Source organism: Callospermophilus lateralis, chromosome 11 (assembly GCF_048772815.1).
Source record: "Callospermophilus lateralis isolate mCalLat2 chromosome 11, mCalLat2.hap1, whole genome shotgun sequence".
Lineage (NCBI taxonomy): Eukaryota > Metazoa > Chordata > Mammalia > Rodentia > Sciuridae > Callospermophilus > Callospermophilus lateralis.
This window is the reverse complement of record NC_135315.1, coordinates 4,166,607-4,189,003: the sequence shown is the minus strand read 5'-3', so window position 1 is coordinate 4,189,003 and position 22,397 is coordinate 4,166,607.

The window sequence follows — 22,397 nt, the reverse complement described above, 5'->3', positions numbered from 1 at the left end:
TGGGATTTGCTGAGGAGAGGGGCAGTCCACGGCTTCTGGCTGCAACAGGAGGCCCCTCTGCTTTGGCCGGTGCAGCTTCCTGGTCTCGCCCAGCTTTTGAAGAACAGGCTGAAAGAAGGTTGCCTGCTGTTCTCTTTCCCCACGGGGGGCCTGTGTGTGTGAGAGCCAGGGCCTTCTGCTGTGTGAGGACCAAGGCAGCGTGTGTGTGTGTGTGTGTGTGTGTGTGTGTGTGTGTTTTCATCTCTAAGTTCTTCCTTCAGCAGGTCTAGGTGGCTGTTGGCAGCTCCTTGGGCATTTCTGGTTATGCCCAGTAAGAAACAGAAGGCCTCTTTGCCTTAAGGCTCCAAGTGAAGGCACTGAGCCTCATGTCCACTGGTCTGGATTGGCCAGGGTGCCTACCTTTGAACCAATCATGTGGAGAGAGGATGGGAATTCACTGACTGGCTTAGTCCAGGTCGTGTGCTTTATCCCTGGACCTGGGTCAGGCTCCTGAGGCCCAATTAGACCCTCACCTTGAGAAACGGAGGCTGTTGGGAAGAAGGCACAGGGGCCAAGCAGATAACCAGTAGGTTTCTGTCTAAATGAGGTTAGGGGTGTCTCTCTCATTGACAGAGAGGGCCGAGTACCGGGAGGAAGGGTCCAAGGAGCAAAGGTATGGTCACTGGCAAGTCTGTGGTGCCAAGGCTGGTGTGCGTTGGCCCGTGGGCTGGGTGCATTGTCCATTCACACCAGTGTAAAGATGGCCTGGATCCAAGGACCACAGGGGGTGGGTTGAGGGAAGCCAAAGGCAAAAACCAGCCCTGACTCCAGGGAGCTTTTGTAGGGTGCAGCATTCCCTGTAAGTCTAAGATCCTCTTCTGCAAAAAGCCCTTGTCTACAGCCTGCCCTCGCCAGCACTGCTGCCAGCCTAGTCCATCCCTCCGAGCCCAGAGTGCTCCCACCACTGCACACGGACAGGCCCCAGTGCAAGGGGCCCATGACGGGAGCATCTGCCTGCACTTCCCCTCCAAGTTCCCCCCTCCAGTGTCCACCCATCATGCCCACTTCCCCTTCTCCAGTGGCCACCCATCATGCCGCTGTCCCCTTCTCCAGTGTCCACCCACCATGCCGACGAAGGTGCTTAGCTGCAGACTCGCCTGTGACTCTTACCTGGGGGTGAGAGCTTTTAGCTCCCTTCTGTCCACCCCCTTTCTGACATTTGCAGAAATGACAGAAACCTCTGTGTTCTAGTGTCCATCTTTGCAATTTTAAGAATTCTATGAATAGAAATCCTTCCTGCTTCTTATTTCATGGTCATGTGGTTGGGCTGCTGGGATAGATCATGCAGACTTCCACTGGGGTCAGGCTCTCTGGTTTCAAACCCCAGAGCCTCAGTTTCTTCCTCTGTGCAATGGAATTAATAATCACAAACACCATTTGGGAACGTTTGCGAAATTCTGCAGCCAAAACATGCCAGGGGCTTATCCAGGTGGGGAGGTGTGGCCTGGATCACGGAGCAGAGCTGATCCACAGGCACCCAGACCCCTGCAACAGCCCGCCGCCCCGTGGAGCAGGAGGAGAGTGGAGGCGGGTCAACGGTGCAGGGGGTTGGTGGTCCGGTTCTGGTGCCAGGCTTGATGAAGCCTGAGCACCCAGACCTTGTGCCAGAGATCTACCCCCCCCCCCCCCCCCCCGCAAAGGGAGGGCAGGGGGAAGGAGGGGCCTGGGAGAGGAGGAGAAGAGCCGGGAGAGAGAGCAGGGGAAAGAGAAAGGGAGAGCGCGCGCCCCTGCACGAGGGGACCCTGGGTGCCTAGCGGGGCCTGGCCAGGCACACTTAACATGTCCTTCATGTTCCCTGCTCAGCCACCCGCTGTTAAAAATAGAACCGCACTTTGCAGAGAGATTCTCCAATGACACCCACCAAGTGCCCATTAACTCATCAGAGTGGTGATTCCAAATTGATTATTTCGAGTGTAAGACATAATAACATGTTCATCATGGAAAATAATTAGCGGTGGAGTGGGCCGGGATGGCCTGCTGCCCGCCGGCCCGGCTCCCCCGCCCGGGCAGAGAGCGAGGGACGGGAGTCGCGAGGGCGCCGCCGGCTTCCCCGGGTCACCTGCCGGACCCGTCGGCGGGCCCCGGGCCTCTCCCGGCTCCTCGCGCGGCCGCTCCAGCCGGGCAGCGGTGGGCCGGGCTCCCGCGGGCAGCGGGCGAGGATGACCCGGCTCCCCCGCCCACGCCGCGGCACCCTGCGCCCCGCGGCACCGTCGCCTAGGAAACCGAGTGGCTCCGCAGCATCCCGCTGACACGCGCACACGCGCGCATGCCCCGCGGGAAGGTCAGGGCCCGCGCTGCCCGCGCATCCCTCCGCCCCTTCCCCGCAGACCCCGCCCCCAGGAGCGCCGGGAGCCGATGCGGAGATGCCCACCCCCGGGAGGGGAGCGGGACGAGGCGCCCCCTGGGAGAGCCCGTCTAGGGCCTTCGTGGGCGGAGGGCAGCAGGCAGCCTAGGAGAGCGGGGCCGGGCTCTGAAGCATCCTGGCATTCTGGGGGCGGGCTCAGGTCCGGGTCCGTGTCCTCCGGGGAGCCGGCTGGGGCCGGCTGGGGAAGGCGCCCGCCTGGGTCTAACCTCTCCCGCTCCCCTCTGCGTTTCCTGCCTCAGGGAGAAAGCGTCTGCAGCCGGAGTGTTTGGTGGTCCCCCAGAGCCCCCTCCCCCAGTTCTGGGAGCCCCTCTCCTCCTCGGCTCTCTGCTGAGTCCTCCTTGAACTTGCCTTCAGCTGGAGAAGCCAGCCTCCCCAGAGTCGCCCGCCTTTGCCAGCTGCCTGTATTTCCCATGCCCGGCAGACACGGTGGGTGGGTGAAGCCTGGTCGCCTTGTCTCACCTGGGGCAACTCCAGGGCCCCCCAGCTCCAGAGCTGCTGCAGGATGGGGGGCTGTGTGGGGGCTGCACAGCAGCTCCCGGTCTCCTCTCCAAGACACCTTCCTGCAGGAGGTCCTGTGAAGGTGACTGCTGAGCACCTTCTTTCCTTCCAGCCCCCCTCCCCAAAGAGGGGTGGGGGGGGCTACTGTGTGCCACCCTCCGTCCACAGGGCTAGGTTCCTCTTCGTTTGGACAGTTTGTTCAAAAGACAGAAAAGAAATGAACAGCAGGAAGAAGATTGGGTGCGTGTGCTCTCTGCAGGCTGAATCAGGGTGATGAGCTAGGGGAGGGGACCCCATTTATACAGGGTGGCCAGGCAGGGCCTTCTGAGCATGTGACATTTAAAAAGAAATTTGAATGGCAAGGAGGAGCCCGCAAGTCTGAAGAATGAAATAAAGAAATTTCCAGATAGAGGGACAGCAGGTGCAAAGACTCGAGGGGGCACAAGTTTGTTATGTTCAAGGGACAGAGGAGAGGTCTCTGAGATGACAGGGGGTGGCAGCGGGGAAATGGTAGCAGGGCCAGATCAGGTTGCAGGGCTTTGTGCCCCAGCAGAAAAAGCTGGGATCTCCTTCCAGGTGCCAGGGGATGGCATGGGGGAGGGGCTAAGCGGGAGTGACTGATGTGATGAAAAAATATTTTTAATTAAATTAAAAAAATTTTTTTTGTGCTAGGGATCAAGCCCAGGGCCTTGAGCATGCTAGACAAGCACTGTGCCACCAAGCTACACTCCCAATTCCTGAAGTTTTTTTTTTTTTTAAGTTGTAGTAAAATATACACAATGCAAAACTCACCGTTTTGACCATTTTTAAGTGGATAGTTCGGTGGCATTGAATACATCTGTAGTGGGTACCAACATCACCACCATCTATCTCTGAAATATCTCTTCCCAAAGTGTCCTCATTAAACACTAACTGCCCTCTCCCAGCCCTTGGGACCCCACTCTACTTTCCTTCTCTATGAATTTGATTGCTCTAGGGACCTCCTGTGAGTGAGGCCAGGTAGCATGTGTCCTGTTGTGACTCGCTCGGGCCTCTTGGCATCGTGTCTCCCGGGGTCAATCCACGTGTGCATCAGAATTTCCTTCCTCTGAATGGTGCACCTGGCCTTCTCACTGGGCTCTGGTCACAGGCATCTTCTGCCTACACGCCTCTGACATCTATGTCTAAGCCCCTGTCTGACCTGGGCTCCCTGGTTCCACATTCGCCTTCTGTAAAATGGGGTGACAGCAGCCCCCTCCCAGGACTGGCGAGGGCCGGTTGAGATAATGGAATGAAGGGCTTGGCATGGAGCATGCACCTGGATTCTAGATGGAAAGTGGGGGATCACAAACCTTGGCACAAAGGGTCTAGGCGCAGTGAGTCCCCGTCAGTAAGGTCTGGGGTAACCCTCCTGAAATCTGCGCACCCAGACGCCAGCCAGGGCCGGCCTCCCAGAAGCCTTTCTGCGGACAGAGTCTGAGGCCTGCCACAGGGCTCTTCACTGCAAGATCATTTCTTCCATGCCTAGGACGTATTGCCTTCATGCTGTGCCCTGTCAGGTGACGTGGAGTCCAGGTGGGAGGTGGGGTCCCTCAGGCTGTGTCCCCAGTGCAGAGGAAGCCTGGAGTCTCCCTGAGAAAGATAGACAGGGAGCAGCAGCCCTGGCTTAGGGGGGTCATGCCCCTTGGGCACAAGGGCCCCTTCTGTGAATGTGTGCACACACACCACAGGCCTCTGGGTTTCCTCTGAGTACCCCGGAGGAAGCCTCTGAAATGGCCCCAGGGACTGGCCACTGGCCAGCTCAGAACCACAACCCATCATTAATAACTCACTTTGCCTGTCTGCTCTTTTGGGGCACTGTTGGTCCATGAGAAGCCTGTGAGGCTCCCAAATGTGGGCTGGCAAGTCGGGCATCAGGAATCACCCGTCCATGCGAAGCGCTCTCAGGCACAGATGTGTGGTGGCCAGGGCGGAGGAGGGAGCCACGGCCCGGGCTGAGTGGTGGGCTCTGGGCTTCTCCTGTTGCCTGCTGTGGGTCTGGGTCTCCATGACTCCTTCCCTCCGCTGCTGTCTCGGGTTCCTCACTGGCTACCCTCTCCACTTGTGGAAATTGGAGGCCCAGGAGAATGAGGTGCTTGGTCTCCTGGCACAGCCAGGAAGAGGTGGCGCTCTGGATGGGAGCCCCTCAGGGCTCTGAGCTCTGCTGTCCACCCTGAGAGGTGTAGTTCCAGGAGCAGGTACTCCCCCCATTCCCCCCTGTTGTAGCTCAGGGATACGTTGTCTGCCCCCAGGTGGCCATGAGCCACCAACTGTGAGCTCCTTAGAGACCTAGAAGGCGTGCTCAGGGGTCCAAGCTCCGCGTACATCAGTGGTGCTTAATTCTGCTGGTTGGTATGCTCATCAGCTCATCTTCCCTGCGTGGTGGGTGGTCAGGTTCCACAAGGCCAGTCAGACGGAGGAGGACCGACTGGTCCTCTTCTGGCCACGCAGGGTCATTTTGGCTCCTTTCTGTGGCTGGACACAGGACTGTGACTCAGGTCCAACCCCACATAAACGGCACTGTGGTAGGAAGTTTCCGTTACTCTCTTCTCTGTGTATCCCCAGCCTGCTGACCAGCACCTGGCACCCAGTAGGCCCTCAGTAAACCATGGGGGCTGGAGGGGCTGAGGAAGTGCCCCGGGACCCCATCTATCTCTCCGTCCTTGCCCATCCCTGACTCCACCGACGCTCGGTCTGTCCGCGTGAAAGCAGGAGTGCTCTTGGGCAGGGGAGGACAGCGCCTCCTTGACCTTCATCCACGGAGAAGGCTGATCCTAGGGGACTCTGAAGCCACAGAGGCCGGCACAGCCTCCAGTGGGCCACGGCGCGGGATCCAGGAGTCGGCCTGAGCCAGCTACAGAGCCCCCTGGCTGGTGGAGATAAGGTTGATAAACAGGCCAGTACCTCCCCGCCGCCCTCTTTTAGAGACCCGCTATTCTTTATGGCTTTGCTCAGGTAGATCATTCGGCGCCATAAATTTTCTTATCTCCAGTGCTTTTCCAATTATGGATAACAACAGAAAAGCCGTCATTGGCTTCTAAAAGGTCATCAAGATATAGAGCCCACGCGGGAAGTGGATGACGGATGCAGTTGGCTTGTATAAATCTCAAGAAGTTTTATGCACAAGTCAGACGAGAAACGTAAGTGAGATTCATAAAATATATAAAGATTTATGGGGTCTCTGTTGATGAAAACTGCCTCTCCTTTTGCTGTTTGTGTGGGAATCATTTGTTCTTCCCAAGTGTTTTACATATGGATTGCGGGGAGCCGAGAAGTCCTTACGAAGCCCTGCCCGTAGCTAGTGGCATCCCAAGGACATGTGGCAATTGGTCTCCACCTCATGGAACAGCTGGATGGAAGAGTCACGGAAACCACGGGTCTGCGGGACACCAGAAATGCTGGCGTCCCATGGACAGTCAGCTGGCTCCTGGGGACACCGTCCTCCTGACATGTGAGGGGTGGGACGTGTTGGTCTGGCTTTGATTGTCCCAGGGCAGGTCTGAGCCCCTGCCTGGGAGCCAGTGTGGATTCTCAGCCTCCCAGGGCCGGTCGGAGCAGCAGCTCTCGTAAGCATTTCCCCAGGGGCTTCACACGCACCAAGGAGGAGAGGAGCAGCACCTGTGTGGAGCTTCCTCCTCCCTCTGTGGAGGGTGCAGAAAGGTGAAGTGGCAGTTAGTGACACCGTGGCACCCTCTGCTTTGCAGGGACTTGTGATATTATCAAAGACGGAACCCGTGATGCCAATGTGGAGAGCACCAGGTGGTGCATCTCGCGGAAGCTGTTGATGTAGACTGATCAGAAGGTGGACCCCAGCCTGAGGGTCTGCATGTGTCAGCTTCACGGGACTGTGAGGAGATACTGGAGGCCTGCTTCTTGGGAAGACAAGGAGGGTTTTTGAGCTCACTGTTTTGGAGGTCAGGGGACCCCTTGCTTTGGGCCTCTGGTGAGGGTGGCCGTGCACGTTGGAGAGAATGCCCTCTCCACCAGCCAGCAAACAGGGAGACTGAGGTTCCACGGTCCCCTGGGTCCCCTGGAGGCTACGTCCCCAGTGACCTGAGGACCTCGCACCAGGCCCACAGCATCTCCAGCAGGTCTACCGTGGGGACCAAGTCTTTAAAACACAAAGCCTGGGGACACTGCCCATATTCACACCATAGGTCTCTGCTGCTCTTCAGCTGTCCCTTGCTGTGCCAATGCAGCAGCTGTACCCACCCCGAGCAAGGCACAGAGGGGAACCTCAGACGCGATGGAGTCCTGCACCATGATGCAGAAGTGGGCGGCTGAGTGTCCCACAGCTGGCCCCCTGGGGCGGGCAGTCCTGATAGCCTCATTTCCTCATGCCCATGATAAAAATACTCCCACTGTGGCCAATTTCAAGGGCACTCTGCTGACCTTGGAGCCAGGGTGGGCTGTGCCAATGGGCTATCTCAAACCGGGCTGAGCCAACCCAGCACCCACCGCACCTGCCGCCCGGGGAATGGGCTGCAGTGAGGCAGAAATGACCCAGGTGAGAGCAGGAGCTGGCAGCCACCTCAGGCCCGGGCAGGCTAAGCCGTGTCGGGCAGGGTGGCGGGGATGAGTAGGTGTGACCCTGGGGAGGGAGCACAGCCCAGGATCTGGGGACCAGAGTCAGCAGAGAGGTGCTGGGGCTCATGGGGCAACACCTCCCTGGGGCGGAGCAGGGGACACTGGCCTGCCACCTAACCTCAGCCCCAGGGCCTCAGAAGACAAGCAGAGGTTGCTTCCTGTTCCAAAGGCAGTGGGTAGCCGGGACTTCCTTCCAGACAAGAGCCGATGCTCCCACCAGGAGCCATGCCCAGCTCACCCGGCCAGGTCTGGGGGAGGCAGAAGGGAGCACAGCCCCCGGTCCTGGGTTGGGGCCTGGCCTAACCCGGGGGCCTCCCCTTCCTTTTTATTTGGCACCCATCCCTTCCCCAGCGTCCAGAGAGATGGCTCCAGTGAGCCCCGACAGCAGTTTGCCCACTTCCTGCCCTCGCTCCAGCTGGCCTCCCAAGCAGCCCTGCTCCACCCTGCCTTCAGGGCCGCGGCAGCCCTCCACGTCCCCAGAGGCTCTCTGCAAATGTCAGTCCTCCATGAGGACCTTCCCAGTCCCCTGAACCAGGGAGAGCCATCATCCCTTCCTCCCCAAGATGCCGTTCCTCTGGTTCAGCATTGGTGACGTGTGTCCTGTGTGACAGCGTGGCCCTTCCAGCCACTTGGATGCTGTTTCTGCTCTCCTGGTGCTGGGGGGGCGGCACAAGGAGGAGGATAGGGTACCCAGGCTGACCCCTTGGTCCACTCCTGACCAGTACAACACCAGGTACCACAGAAGGGGAGGACCAGCAAGGCACTGGGGGGTTCAGGGGAGGATCTCTGTGCCCCGCGGCTGTAGGAGACGGAGCTTGCAGTTGCAGGAGGGGTGAGGTGGGTGTGCAATGGCCCTTCTGTTCTAACAGCCAACTCAGTGTAGGGAGACCGCTGGGCGGCCACTGTGACCTCTGTTCTCGTGGGGCCACAGTTCCTTGCTCAACGCCCCCTCCAACACGGAGGGGAATCTTGTGCAGTGTCCCTGTCCCCTGCAGGCTCTTCTCCAGGACAAAGGGTGACAACCCTCAAGCTCACAGACTGATGAGACTGAGTCGTGTGCAGGGACGTTTGTCACGTTGCAGAGTGACAAAGAGGAAGTGGGTGTCTGACCTGCGATGACAAACACACGGAGCCGCCAAGGCACGAGGGGTGGGGAGGGGCAGAGTCACCGTGTCACTTCTCCGCAGATTTTTCTGCATTTAATGGTCCCATAGATTATGAGCCCCCATCATCTGATGGCCCATGGAGATGTTTGATGGCGTCAGGGTGTAAAGGTTTTCGGAGAGGGAAAAAATAATGGTGAATTTTTGTCCTACAAAGACCCTCATTTTGTTTTGCTTTTCTTGGAAGTGTCCTCAAGACGAGAAGATAAATGGGATTCACTAACCTCCTGTGTGCGAAGAGCGGGAAGAAACCCCTCCCCCACCTTATTTGTCGCGGAGGAAATGGGTGTGGTGGGTGCAGATGTGCCTCCCCCTTCCCCTTAGAGGGATATTTGAGGCGCTCTCCCTGGAACAGTGGAGAATGCTAATCTTTTCTGAAACCTTTTGGTCTTCTACAACCAGGAAACTCTGAGAGAAGAGCCACAGTGTCCCAGGGTCCAGTGGGCAGTGCCTGGTCCTGGGAATGGAGATCTGTGTTGATGGCTCCCTTATTTGCAAGGAGGAGCAGGAGAAGGAGCCACGCTGTGGGAGCTCGCTGTGCATTCTGCTGTTAGGTCCCTGTCGGATGGAGGTGGACAAAGCTCTCCTCCCACTCTGAAGGCTCCCCTGGCCCTTGACGTTTCCTTTGCTCTGCAGAAGATTTTTAATTGATGCTGTCTCACTCATTGATTCTTTGTTTCCTTTCTTGAGCTTTAGGGGTCTTGTTAAGGAAATGGGCGCCTGCACCAGCCGATCCTTTGGAGTGTTGAGTCTATGTTTCCTTCTAGCAGTTGCAAGGTTTCTGCCTAACTCCCAGGTCTTGGATCCATTTTGATTTGAATTTTGTGCAGGGTGAGAGATAGGGACCCGGTTCCATCCTTCTAGATATGGATATCCAGCTTTTCCAACTCCATTTGTTAAAAGGCTGTTTCTTTTTACTTCCAGTGTATATTATTTTTGGCACCTTGTTGAGTATCAGATGACTGTGACTGTGTGGACCTGTCTCTGTGTCTCCTATTCTGTCTCACTGGTCTTCATGTCTGTTTTGGTGCCAGTTCCCTGTGGCCTCTGTTACTATGGCTCTGAAGTAAACTCTGAGATCTGCTTTGGGATCCTCCAGCGTCGCTCTTTTTGCTCAGTATTGCTTTGGCTCTTCTAGGTCTTTCATTTTTCCAAATGAGTTCCAGAACTGCTCTTTCTAGTTCTACTTTGATGGGGAGTGCACTGAGTCTGCACAGCACTCTTGGTGGCGTGGCCATTTTAACAATACTGAGTCTCCCTATCCATGAACATGGGAGCTCTTCCCATCTTCTGAGGTCTTCTTCGATTTCTTCCTTAGTGTTCTATAGTTTTCCCTGTAGAGGTCTTTCGCCTCCTTGATTAGACTTATTCCTAAGTTTTTTGTTTGTTTGTTTGTTTGTTTGTTTGTTTTTGAGATTATTTGTGAGCTGGACAGTTTTTCTGATTCCTTTCTCAGCAGAATCACTCCTGGAATCTGGGAAAGCTATGGGTCTGTGTACGTTGACCTTGGATCCTGTCCTCGCTGAACTTGTTTATCAGGTGTCTTCTGGTGGAGTCTTGCATCTTCCAGATGCAGGATGAGAGCATCATGTGAGTGGACTAAGTGGGCCCCAGAGAGTCAAGGGCTGGATGGTTCCCTCCTGTGCAAAAGCCAGAGCAAAGCAAGGGAGCAAGGGGAGGGGTGGTGGGTCCCCTGAAAATACCCGGAGACGAGTGGAAGGGGACTGCGGGGGGCGGGGGGGAGGCAGGCTGGAGACAGGCAGGAACTTCAGAACGCAGTGCGCAGTCATGCTGTGAACACACGTGAATGTACCGCAGCGAACCCACCTTTGTGTGTGTCTATAGAATAAGTGAATGGAAAGAAGACAGAAGAGTAGAGAGGGAGGAAGGAGGAAGCACTGGGGACCTAAATGGAGCAAACCATCCAGGCATGTGTGGTCATGTCAAGATGAACCCGTGGTGTTACGTGTGACTAATGCCTGGTCACATTCGAGTCGCGGCCAACGAACGTGGAAAGACCCCCAGATTGCTTGACACTAGGGGAATGCAAATTAAAACCACCAGGAGATCCACTTCACACCTGCTGCGATGGGCAGACCCAGACAGATGGTGGCAAGTGCTGGTGGGGACATGGAGAAATCGACACCCTGCGCATTCCTGGTAGGAGTGTCGAGTGGTGCAACCCAAATGGAAAGCCGTCCAGTGGTTCCTCAAATATAAATATAAAATTACTTTTGTGACTCAGCAATTCCACTCCATGGTACCTACACCAAAGAATTGAAAAAAAAAAAAATACTTGTGCATGAGTGTTCATAGCCGCAGTATTCATCAGAGCCCAAAGCTGAAAAGAACCCCAATGTCTGGATAAGTGGAAAGACAAATGCTGGTATGTAATAATGGAATACTATTTAGCCATGGAAAGGAATAAAGTAGGGATACTTAAATGTGGATGAATCTCAACAGCATTAAGCTAAATGAAAGAAACTAGTCACATATGGATGACTTCATTCATATGAAGTATCCAGAACGAGAGATCCATAGATATGGAAGGCAGATTAATTGTTGCCCACCAGTAGGAGGATGGGAGACTGGGGAGCAGCTCTTGCTAAGCACAGGGTTCCTGTATTAGTCAGTGGTCCATCACTATAACAAATATCTGAGATAATTAACTTATGAAGAGAAAAGGTTTATTTTGGCTCTTGGTTGTAGAGGTTCCAGTCCAGGATGGGATGGACCCATTACTTTTAGGCCTCTGTTGGGTCGCCCGTGAGCAAAGGTGGGGAGTGTTTCATGGGCTAAACTGCTCACCTCATGGTCAGGATGCAAAGGAGGAGGAGGATGAGGCTGGGGTCCCCAGATCCTCTTCAAGGTCATGTCCCCAGTGACCTCAGGACTTCCCACAAGGCCCCTCTACCTTTAGGCCCACAGTGACCCCCAAAGGAGCCACCCTGGGGACCAAGCCTGCTGCACATGGGCCTTTGGGGGACACTCACAGTCAAACGGAAGCAGCTTCCTTGGGTGATGAGAAACGTCCTGGAACCAGGTAGAGTGGTGGGCGACACTGTGGGTGTGCTAAATGCCATCTGGAACCGTGACTTCCACTGTGGCCCAGGTACGTATAAAATTCAGGTAGGGCCTGGGCACTGGGCTCCGAGCGGGTGACTTGGGGCTGCTGTGAGTGGGTAAAGATGGTGCTCTCCTCTGGCCTCCTACAGCTCCAGAATAACGGTTTGGGGGACAGAGTAGGGTAGTGGCCAAACTCCCCCCGGGAGCTGCTTTGGGAATCAGAAGAGCAAGAACCCCAGGGTGACAGGAAGTGGTGAACCCCGCACAACCCCTCCCCTGCCACCCCACCCCACACGACCTCTGTCCAGCATCCTGGCCTGCAACCTGGAGGTGACCCTGGATGGTGGCATATATGCCAGCTCCTACCCTCCCGGCAGGCCCCTGGAGGGCCAGTTGGGCTGTATGTGGCTCCCTGTCCTGGAGGATGCTCAGGGACAGCCCAGGTGTGGCGAGTGGATCTTCCTGGACTAGATAGTGGGCAGCTCACCCGAGGGCACAGTCTGGTCTCTTCTGCCACTAAAGGATGTGCTGTGCCTTCTGTGCACGGTGCCAGACTGGCTCAGGAGGCTGTGACCAACCATTGGCCTCTGTGGCCCCTGGCCTACCTGATGCCTGACCCCCCTCTCCACCCTAAGCTACAGCCTCCTCAATCCTCTACTGTGCCTCAGGGGCTCCTCTGTCCTCCATCCACACTCCCCTGAGTTGGGGGGCAGCCACTGACAGACCTGAGCTCAGGTGGACAGTCTAATTTGGCTGAGAGTGGCCTGGGAGGGACATGCGTGGGACAGGTGGTGGAGGGCAGAGCAGGGGCCCCTGGCTCGTGTAGTCCACCAGATCCGGAGAACCAGGGTGCCCAGTGTATGGCCCCTGCACCACCCAGGGAGGGCCCAACAGGCTCCTGCAGGGGAGGTGAGATTGGACTCCTTGTCCTTGCCTCGGGAGGTCGCGGGACCCCCCAGCCAGGGCCTCCTCCCTCCTCTGGACAGGACCACCCTCCCCCATGGGCAGCCACTCGTATCTTTGTAAGCACAACCCACAGCTCTGGCCCCATCTGGAACAAGGACAGAGGAGTGGATTCATGAAGGACTTGTATAAACCTCGGGACAGGAGAAGCCCTTCCCTTCCTACAGCCTCAGAGAAACCTCTCTGGACAGAAGTGGCTCTCCAGGGTTGTGCTGAGGGCCCTCGATCCTGACATTACCAGCAAAGAGTTACCCCACCCCACCCCGCAAACTCAAGGAGCTGGAAACAGATGTGCAAAGTCTCTGGGGACCTTCATCCAGAGCGGGCGCCCACCCCGCCCGCCCCCACTACCCCTGGCCACAGGAACCAGAACCATCCTTGGGAAGAGAGGATAATTAATTCAAAAAGCCCGCATCCGGCCTCGGCCCTTTGACAAGGGGGAGGAGGGAGGCCAGGGAGAGCCCTGGGAGTCTATTGCATGATCCCTGTCTCGGGCAGGATCCTTCCAGCCCTAATGAGACTCCCGGGCATTATCCCTGCGTGCATTGTCTAGGGCAGCCCGGGGAAGGGCGAGACCAACTTTATTTCTGAATTTGGACTGACTGAAAGAAGTGGCATCGCATTTGAAGGGCACCCAATCAATCTGTTGCCCTCACTGCATGAAATTGTATTCGCTTACCACTTCCTATCTCGCCGGGCGCAGCTGGGCTGTAAGTCATTGGTGATAACATTCTTTATTATGCCGTCGTGTTTATGAACTGTGCCTGGAAAGAGATGATAGAAATATGCGGCAATATGCAAAGGAAGGGGGAGGGGGAGGGGGAGCAAATGCTAGTTGCCAGGGCAACCGTGGGGCTATTTTGGGCATCGGATTTTGCAGATGATGGAAACCATTCCCTGCAGTGGTTGGACTCTCCCCTCCCCCTTCCTGGGGGCAATAAATGCAGAATCGAATATTTAGGAAGGAGATGGCTTAATTTCTTAATTAAATGTCATTATATTCTTTCCTTTCGCCTCCTTTAAAAATGGATGAAAAAAAAAATCTCAGAGTGTTGATAAGCATCCTTGAGTGGAGGGCGAGCCGCATTCTCGTGGAAAGAGATGTGTGAATAATTTACTAATCTTCACGGATCCCGCACCTCCCCCACCAGACGCAGCCACCTCTTTACCTACTCCTCCGACTTAACGCGATAAACTCCCCAGGCAAAATCCCCAGCTCGGACCTCAGCACAATCTCAGAACCTCCAGGTGTTCGTCAGCCAGCTGAATCCCAATGAGTCCCTTGCAGCTGGCCTCCTGGGAGCTGGCTGGGAGACCACTCTGTCCCTGGACACAGAGGTCCCCGAGAAACAAAGGGCAGGACCGAGCCTGCTCCTCTCCCTCCACCCAGACCCCAGCTTGAGGGAGAGCAGTTTGCCTTCCGCTCACACCAGCCCCGGCAGGCGGCCCCACGTCCAGAGGGCAGCAAGGCTGGTGGTCCTCGGGGCTGTGCCCACGTCCTGCCACCCCTGGCACTGCCTCTCTTCTTATTGTTTCTTCAAGGATTCTCAAAGTGGGGTCCCCTGGCCAGCAATGGCAGCCTTGCCTGGTGACTTGCTAGAAATGCAACCCTGGGGCTCCCTGCAGACCGACTGAGTCAGAAACTGGAGGAGGGCTAGTGCCTGTGTTTCCTGGAGAGCCCCCGGTGACGCCCACGCCGTTGCCACCTGAGAACTGCCGCTCTGCAGACAGGCCATGAGCGGGGGTCACAGTGTTCCCTTGCCCTGCCTGACCCCAGACCTGTGTGTGCTCAAGAAATGAGTGTGAATGAGGTGGGTGGAGAGGCCCCTAGGAATGGAATCTTCCACCTCCCACCTGCCTCAGGTGAGTCCCACCGGCCTGCCCCTCGGGCACGCTCTGATGTGTGAGGAAGGCGGTGGACACTGCACATGGTTCCTCTTGCTGACCAGGCCAGATCTTTCCTCTCTCTCCGGGAAGTCTTCCTAGCACAAGGCAGGCACCGCCCCCCCCCCCACCCGGCAGCTGCTTTCAGAGGTGCCCACCAACTGGGACAACCATACACGTCCCGTCCCCCAACCCACTGAGCTCTGGCTTCAGCTCCAAAGACATGCTCCTGGGTCTGGGAAGCATGTTGCAGGTCCAGCTGGGTTCTGGAAGATTCTGTCGGTGTCAGAGGTTGTGGGACAGAACGCGTCTGGTTGAAAGCATGCCACTGCTGTGTGGTCAAGACGGGTTTGTGCCATCAAAGCCGTTCTTTGTATCTCTGTCCCAGTGACAATGAAACACTCTATGGCTCCCTAGTGCCCCTTCTGCCCCTCCCCCCCATGACTAGAAAGAAGTCCCCTGGAAATGTCCTTTGTGGGCCCATTTGGGTGGGTTCTCTGTAACAAGTAGGGTAGAAGACGGCTGGTGGCTTCAGGTGTGGGGTGTCCCTCGTAAGAGCATCATTGCTCTGAGCCTGGAGAGAGGACATACACTTTCTTCTTGAAGCAGCTTTCAATTGCATATTGTCCAAGAAACAAGTATTCATAAAGGAAATAGAGAAAAGCACCAAGGACTCGACAAATCATCTATGCTCCTTCCGTATGGAGATAAGACGGTCTTCTTTTTTCTTTTCTTTTGTTCTCTCTCTTTATTTTTACAAACTTGGGATCACACCACATCCGCTTTTCCTTAGTGAGCATCATCATCGGCTCCTCCTGTTCCACGAACAGCCCTTGACACACACAGCCTTTCACTTTTATAAGCAGCTGCATAGAGTTTCATGATGCGGACGTATCGCAGTCGGGCCCTGCTTGTGAGGGGACCGCTTGTCCCTTTCAGGAAGGGAAAGGGCAGCTGTGAGTTGAACAGAAGGTGGACCCAGAGCCCCCAGGGCAGCAGGGAGCTGCGGTCTTTAATGCCTGGTGCTGGAGCCAATGCTGGAGAAGCCGGGCAGCCGTGGGCATGGGGACAGAAGTCAGTGTCCTTGGTGGTGACATTCGGGGACACTGTGAGACAAGGTCACCTCCCCTGGGGGAGCCGCAGCAGGTGGCATCTCGAAGGTGGGCAGTGCAGGAAGTGGAGTGAGGTGGGTTGGCGTGAGGTGGAGTTGGCGTGAGGTTTCTTGCTGTGCCCTAGAAGGGGGCTGGCAGAGGAGGGAGATGACGAAGCTTGCTGCAGGGCCACCTGGAGGAGCCGCTGGGTACTGAGGACCCTCTCAGGGGGAGGACAGCCACTCCACCTGGGGAAGGCACACTCAGCTGGGGTGACTTCTCTCCCTGTTGGGGACCCACACCTCTGCAGCCGGCTGAGAGGAAACTTGAGTCAACAGGATGATGGCGGTCAGCCTGCTCCGGTGACAGGTGGACTTGCCCCAGGGCTCTGAGGCCCGTCAGCTCCTCTCCCTTCCCCCATCACTGTGACCACTACAGTCCCTACCCACAGGGAATCCCCAGGCTACTGCTGCGGAGGGAACACTCAGCCACCTCAGTAGTTTTTGCAGAAGAATTGAAATCCCCCCCATCCCCCACCCCATCAACTGTTGAACAGTTGACATTGGGCCTGGGGACTCCTGTGGGAGGGGCTGCCTCATGTGCTGTGGAGTTTGGTTCCTGCACACTGGACGCCTCTCTGTCATGAGGACCAAAGTCTCTCCAGACTTCCTCAGTGCTCCTGGGGAGGGGGGCAAGACCCCCATGGGATGAGCACTAGGAGCCAAGCAGCGTTGCTCAAAGCGCCTGCAATCTGTGTCACCCGATGTGGCCTGTTCATGAACATTTTATGGCACACGGGGTTCCACCATCTGCTAAGTTGGAGAACCGAGCTGAGGGCGTTAGAGGTCACCTGGTTGGCGGCCTCCTCTCCTGGGCCCCCACCTGCCTCTGCAGCTGGGCGGAGTCTGTGCTTCTCTCTGGGCCACCTTCAGCTCTCAGTTGGCCCTCCTGCTGCTTCTCTGGGTCCCTCTGTTTCCCAAGCCCTCTCCCCTCGTCCTCCTGGGCTCCCTCTCCCCTCGTCCTCCTGACCCCTCTCTGGGGGTCTCTGTTCCCTAGAGCTCACTGCTTTGCTGTGGGTGACGACTTTGGCTACATTTTCCCTGGGTCAGGGGCAGCATTTGGGGGGATCTGTGAGCTCCGTGGAGCCGGCTGGGGACCCGTCCTGGGCCGAGTGGGCTCAGCCTGGTCCTGCACACATGCTCCCCACTTGCTCCCATCTGCGGGGACCTCCGCCTGCACTGTCCCACGGCTCCCAGTGTCCTTAGCTGCTGCGGTTTCCAGTTCTCAGGACAAGCCGCGGTGTTTGTGCAACAGAGAGCTGAGAATCGGGGAGGGAAGCCCAGGCCGGGGTCACCAGGGAGGCATTCAGCCTCTGCCCTGCTGCTGGATCTCGGAGACTGAGGGATAGTGTGGTCCTGTAGCCATGGGTGTTGGTTTCAGAGGGCACCAAACCCAAAGGGGACAGTGAATGGCAGGAGGGGGCAGGTCTTTTTTCAGGGCTCGGGGCGCTGGGAGCTGCATGTCGTGAGGGGCTCAGGCTGTAGTTCTGCGTGTTCCTCTTTAGTTCTTCTCAGAGTGATTGGCAGGAGGGCTGGGCTGCCATCCTGCTTCCTGGTCAGGGGAGGAGCCTGCTGGGCACTGATTTAGGGATGAACTCACGCCCGCAGTCCTAATGGACAGCTCGGGCGGCTTGCTTGGTTGTAGTGTTCAGTTTTGTTTTGAAAGAATCTCTGGTGACTTTGACTCCCCGGCTCTTTGTTCTGCATCCAACAAGACTCACACTGAGTTCATCCCCTTCGTCCACCTTTGCCTCCCAAGGGCCACAGTTCAGCTCAGGTCTTGGGACGTGGTCTTATCTTTCCTTCAAACTCCAGATTTTATGCCATCAGCATTGACCATTTCCCCCTCTCTAAGTGGACTTCAGCATCACCCCGCAGCCCAGGCCCAGGAAAACCACAGAAGTGCTGGAGGAAAGAACAGGGTAGGGGTGCGTCAGGGTCCCCCACCTAGCAGGAAGGGCCAGTGGGCGTGGCACCCAGGGAGCCCCTCTGGGGAGCATCATGAAGGAGACAGAAGGAAACGGAATGACCAGTGGCCAGTGCTCGGGCTCCTGGCCCTCTGCACACAGGCCTTCCTCACATGACCCTTTACCTTTGCTCTGGGCTGGTCGGACCAGGGGCTTAAACACTGGACATGTGTCCTCACACAGTCCTGGGGGCCAGAGTTCTGATGTCCAGGTGTGGCAGGTGGCTCCTCTGGGGGAGCTCAAATACCCCTTGGTCTTTCCCCCTTCAGTCTTGAGTTCTTTTTCACGGAGACCCTGTCTCTTGGGTGGCACGGAGCCTGCCAAAGGCGTCCTGAAAATCCCCAGCCTGGGGTGGAGGCTGTGTCTCGGCTGAGGAGCAGCAGGGCTCAGAACCCGTGGGTCCACCAGGTTATTCTGCCTTGACTTTGCCGCTTGCCCCACAGCCTCACCCTTTTTCTTTTCTCTTTATTCTTTTCTGCTTTCAGAAAGAAATCCCAAGACCCAACCAACAGCCCGTACTCCTTGCTGATGACTGACAGCCTGTACCCTGCCTGATGACTGACAGCCTGTATTCCTACCTGATGACTGACAGCCTGAACCCCTGCCTGATGACTGACGGCCCGTACCCCTGCCTGATTATTGACAGCCTCTACCCTGCCTGATGACTGACAGCCTGTACCCTGCCTGATGACTGACAGCCTGAACCCCTGCCTGATGACTGACGGCCCGTACCCCTGCCTGATTATTGACAGCCTCTACCCTGCCTGATGACTGACAGCCTGTACCCTGCCTGATGACTGACAGCCTGAACCTCTGCCTGATGACTGACAGCCTATACCCTGCCTGATGACTGACAGCCTGTACCCTGCCTGATGACTGACAGCCTGTACCCCTATCTGATGACTGACAGCCTGTACCCCTATCTGATGACTGACAGCCTGTACCCCTTCCTGATGACTTGCCGCAGTCCGGCTGCAGCAAAGTAACCAGGGGGTGACCAACAACTTGTGTACATTGATACAGCAGGAGTGGGAGCCGTTTATTGTAGGACAACAGAGGTATTTATACATTCCACACAGCTTATCTTAATTAGCATAAACTAGATACAGCAGTCAACTAATAAGGAATCTCCACACTTAATGGCTCCCTGGCTCCACCTCACAAACGACTCCCTCTGGCATTTTGCCAGGGGCCATCCAGACTTGTTTACAGACTCTAACATTTCTCTGGCAAAATGCCAGGCGCCATCCTGACTTGTTTACAGACTCTAACAATGACTGACAGCCTGTACCCTGCCTGATGACTGACAGCCTGTACCCTGCCTGATGACTGACAGCCTGTACCCCTGCCTGATGACTGACAGCCTGTACTCCTTGCTGATGACTGACAGCCTGTACCCCTATCTGATGACTGACAGCTCAAACCCCTACCTGATGACTGACAGCCCAAATCCCTGCGTGATGACTGACAGTCCGTACTCCTTCCTGATGACTGACAGCCTATTTCCTGCCTGATGACTGACAGCCTGTACTCCTTCCTGATGACTGACAGCCTGTACTCCTTCCTGATGACTGACAGCCTCTACCCTGCCTGATGACTGACAGCCTGTACCCTTCCTGATGACTGACAGCCTGTACCCTGCCTGGTGACTGACAGCCTGTACACCTTCCTGATGACTGACAGCCTGTACCCTGCCTGATGACTGACAGCCTGAACCCCTGCCTGATGACTGACAGCCTGTGCCCTGCCTGATGACTGACAGCCTGTGCCCTGCCTTATGACTGACAGCCTGTACCCTGCCTGATGACTGACAACCTGTACCCTGCCTGATGACTGACAGCCTGTACACCTTCCTGATGACTGACAACCTGTACCCTGCCTGATGACTGACAGCCTGAACCCCTGCCTGATGACTGACAGCCTGTACCCCTGCCTGATGACTGACAGCCTGTACCCTGCCTGATGACTGACAGCCTGTACCCTGCCTGATGACTGACAGCCTGTACTCCTTCCTGATGACTGACAGCCTGTACCCTGCTTGATGACTGACAGTCTGTACCCTGCCTGATGACTGACAGCCTGTACCCTGCCTGATGACTGACAGCCTGTGCCCTGCCTGATGACTGACAACCTGTACTCTGCCTGATGACTGACAGCCTGTACCCTGCCTGATGACTGACAACCTGTACTCTTTCCTGATGACTTACAACCTGTACCCTGCCTGATGACTGACAGCCTGTACTCCTTCCTGATGACTGACAACCTGTACCCTGCCTGATGACTGACAGCCTGAACCCCTGCCTGATGACTGACAGCCTATACCCCTGCCTGATGACTGACAGCCTGTACCCTGCCTGATGACTGACAGCCTGTACCCTGCCTGATGACTGACAGCCTATACTCCTGCCTGATGACTGACAGCCTATACTCCTTCCTGATGACTGACAGCCTGTACCCTGCCTGATGACTGACAGCCTGTACCCTGCCTGATGACTGACAGCCTCTACCCTGCCTGATGACTGACAGCCCGTACTCCTTCCTGATGACTGACAACCTGTACCCTGCCTGATGACTGACAGCCTGTACCCTTCCTGATGACTGACAGCCTCTACCCTGCCTGATGACTGACAGCCCGTACTCCTTCCTGATGACTGACAGCCTGTACTCCTTCTTGATGACTGACAGCCTGTACTCCTTCCTGATGACTGACAACCTGTACCCTTCCTGATGACTGACAGCCTGTACTTCTTCCTGATGACTGACAACCTGTACCCTTCCTGATGACTGACAGCCTGTACTCCTTCCTGATGACTGACAACCTGTACCCTTCCTGATGACTAACAGCCTGTACCCTGCCTAATGACTGACAGCCCATACCCCTTCCTGATGACTGACAGCCCATACCCCTTCCTGATGACTGACAGCCTGTACCCTGCCTGATGACTGACAGGCTGTACCCCTGCCTGATGACTGACAGCCTGTACTCCTTCCTGATTACTGACAGCCTGTACTCCTTCCTGATGACTGACAGCCTGTGCCCTGCCTGATGACTGACAGGCTGTACCCCTTCCTGATGACTGACAGCCTGTACCCCTGACTGATGACTGACATCCTGTACTCCTTCCTGATGACTGACAGCCTGTAGCCCTGCCTGATGACTGACAGCCTCTACCCTTCCTGATGACTGACAGCCTCTACCCCTGCCTGATGACTGACAGCCTGTACCCTCCCTGATGACTGACAGCCTCTACCCTGCCTGATGACTGACAGCCTGTACTCCTTCCTGATGACTGACAGCCTGTGCCCTGCCTGATGACTGACAGGCTGTACCCCTTCCTGATGACTGACAGCCTGTACCCTGTACCCTGCCTGATGACTGACAGCCTGTACCCCTGCCTGATGACTGACAGCCTCTACCCCTGCCTGATGACTGACAGCCTGTACTCCTTCCTGATGACTGACAGCCTGTACCCTGCCTGATGACTGACAGCCTCTACCCCTGCCTGATGACTGACAGCCTGTACTCCTTCCTGATGACTGACAGCCTGTACCCTGCCTGATGACTGACAGCCTGTACCCTGCCTGATGACTGACAGCCTGTACCCTGTACCCTGCCTGATGACTGACAGCCTGTACCCCTGCCTGATGACTGACAGCCTGTACCCTTCCTGATGACTGACAGCCTCTACCCCTGCCTGATGACTGACAGCCTGTACCCTCCCTGATGACTGACAGCCTCTACCCTGCCTGATGACTGACAGCCTGTACTCCTTCCTGATGACTGACAGCCTGTACCCTGCCTGATGACTGACAGCCTGTACCCTGTACCCTGCCTGATGACTGACAGCCTGTACCCCTGCCTGATGACTGACAGCCTCTACCCCTGCCTGATGACTGACAGCCTGTACTCCTTCCTGATGACTGACAGCCTGTACCCTGCCTGATGACTGACAGCCTCTACCCCTGCCTGATGACTGACAGCCTGTACTCCTTCCTGATGACTGACAGCCTGTACCCTGCCTGATGACTGACAGCCTGTACCCTGTACCCTGCCTGATGACTGACAGCCTGTACCCCTGCCTGATGACTGACAGCCTGTACCCTGTACCCTGCCTGATGACTGACAGCCTGTACCCCTGCCTGATGACTGACAGCCTCTACCCTTCCTGATGACTGACAGCCTCTACCCCTGCCTGATGACTGACAGCCTCTACCCTTCCTGATGACTGACAGCCTCTACCCCTGCCTGATGACTGACAGCCTGTACCCTGCCTGATGACTGACAGCCTCTACCCCTGCCTGATGACTGACAGCCTGTACCCTGTACCCTGCCTGATGACTGACAGCCTGTACCCTGCCTGATGACTGACAGCCTGTACCCTGTACCCTATCTGATGACTGACAGCCTGTACCCCCCTGATGACTGACATCCTGTACCCTTCCTGATGACTGACAGCCTCTACCCCTGCTGATGACTGACAGCCTGTACCCTTCCTGATGACTGACAGCCTCTACCCCTGCCTGATGACAGAGCCAGGCTGAGCAGGACGTCCGAGCCTCCGACTGCTCTGATGGGCACTGGCTTTCCCTGCCCCACCTAACTGTGTCCACCTTTGAAGGTTCTTGACAGTCTTTCTAAGGCTTCCTCTTCAAGAGTCCTATCTAAGGCTTGCTAATATCACAGGCCAAGGGTGAGG